Here is a 2130-nt window from a genome sequence, read left to right as displayed (position 1 = left end):
CTTCAAGGATCCTTCATTTCGATGTAGTAGCTAAAAGGAGAGAGAGACGGAATCTCATAAACTTCATAAAAAGAGGGAATGTGTACATGGTCCTCAAGACAAGGGAAATGGTGGAGAATAGGAGGCAGAGGAGTCAACTTCTCATCTTTGAGATTCAAATTGATACCATTCATATCACATTCGTTTTGACTCTCCATGTGAATCGAACCATTTCCAAAGAGAAGACCCTCTATTTCTTTCATGGATTCTCAATTCTCCAAGAATGGCAATTCCGAATTCATCAACCTCCATTTCCCAAGTCTTAACTTCTTTCCCACACTTGTCATTGACAAGCACTTCTTCTTCAAAGATTTCAGAAGGAGGTGGTAGTGGGGGGTCTTCCTCATTATCATAGACATCCCAAATAGGGGCACCAAGCTCTTCATAACTTCCCTTACCATACTTATCATTTTGCAAGGAGTCTTCATAAGTATCCCATATGGGAGGGCCAAGTTCATCTTTATCATTTGGTTCAAGACCAATCAAGAATTTTCGATCAACCACTTTGCCAACCACAATTTCTTCCAAGACGAAATTTTCATCATCGTCAATTTGTTCACTCATTTTTCCTTTTTTGGAGTTCTCAAGTCCTTCTCCCATTACGTCTTTCTTCCTCCTTGGATCTTCTAATTCTTTTCCACCTCTTAAGGTAATCGCATGGACTTGTTGATGAAGTGGTGGTCCATCTTTGGGATTAAAGCCTTGAATTGGAAGGGAGTGTTGCCTTCTTTGAGGGTTAGTGTCCCCTTGGTTGGCCATGTAAGAGTCAAGTGTCCTTGGGTGTGCTTGGACATTTAAGAGATTGGTCTTCAAGTTTTTGAATTGTTGATTCACTTGAGCTTCTCTTTTCTCAGCCCTTACGTCCATTTCTCTTAGCAATATCGTAATAGAAGAGTTGTAACTTGGTGGTTCAATGTATGGTTGTTGTTGGAATTGTTGAGGTGGATAGCTTTGTTGTGGTTGGAAGTTTTGATGTGGAAAGGATGAGCAAGTGTTATAGGAATACCCAATACTGCCACAATTCTCACAATTAGGAGCATATTGTTGATAGTTTCTAGCTGGAGACCTTGGTTGAGAGTAGGTCCTTGGTGGTGACCTTGGCTCTTGAATGTAGTAGACCTTGGAGTAAGTTGGTCTCTCTTCATGATAAGCATTTTTATGCTTCCTCTCCACCAAAAAGCTATCAAATTTCTTTGACAATTCATCTAACTTGGCCTTGTTTTCCAATTCTAGCTTTAAAGGTCCTTCACTCTTGGACTCATTTTATCTTCTATAGTCACCTTATCTACCTTCATAACTAATTTCCATGTCGGAAATGTTTTGGATTATCTCCGTGATTTGGACATTTTTCATCTTGTCAAAGTTGCCACCGGAGGCCGCCACAATCATATCCCTAAATATTTGCTAAAGGGTTTTAAAGAAGATTTGGGTTGTCATCCATTTGGGAATTCTATGATGTGGGCAAGAGGTAATAAGGTCTCTAAATCTTTCTCATGCTTCACTCAATTTTTCAAGATTATGTTGTTTGAAGGTTTGGATTTCATGCCTTATTCTAGCGTTTTTTTAAGGAGGGTAGAATTTGTTGATAAAAGCCTTTGACAAGCTTTCCCAAGTAGTGAACGTGCCCGATTCATGTCAATTCAACCATTTTCTAGCATTATCCTTCAAGGAAAGAGGAAAGAGTATAAGAAGAATTTGTTCTTCCGTGATGTCATCATACTTGATCATACCCGCTTTTTCTTTGAATAAGACAAGATGTTCATTAGCATCTTCACTCTTCAAGCCATGAAAAATATCTTGTTGAATAAAGGAAATCATATGACGACGGAGTTCAAAAGTATTAGGAGCAAGAACTCCATAATTAATTGCCGAGTAAGACCGATTAGGATCCGGTCTATGGTAGTAACCCATTGGTTGGCCCGTCATCTTTTGTCAATGAAGTTGGTTCTTGGTGTATTTGGTGGGCTAGGCGAGTTTGAATGTTGTGAATGGGTGGGTGAAATTACGGGAGAGTTGTTTGGAGGGTTATGTGGTAAGATGTTAAGAGGAGGTAAGGTGGAAGAGGAGAGGAGTATGTTTTAAAGAATCCAT

At 39.4% G+C, this 2130-nt stretch overlaps 1 non-coding gene across 1 annotated transcript; it reads left to right on the top strand.

Moving 5' to 3' along the window:
• The first annotated feature begins 1486 nt into the window (after positions 1-1486).
• On the top strand, positions 1487-1593 carry LOC141615623 (small nucleolar RNA R71). The gene has a single exon (XR_012530035.1). It is a non-coding gene; the product is annotated as a small nucleolar RNA R71 (small nucleolar RNA).
• Positions 1594-2130: the final 537 nt, after the last annotated feature.

The sequence above is a fragment of the Silene latifolia genome, chromosome 11 (assembly GCF_048544455.1).
Source record: "Silene latifolia isolate original U9 population chromosome 11, ASM4854445v1, whole genome shotgun sequence".
NCBI lineage: Eukaryota > Viridiplantae > Streptophyta > Magnoliopsida > Caryophyllales > Caryophyllaceae > Silene > Silene latifolia.
This window is presented reverse-complemented; position numbering and strand designations above follow the sequence as displayed.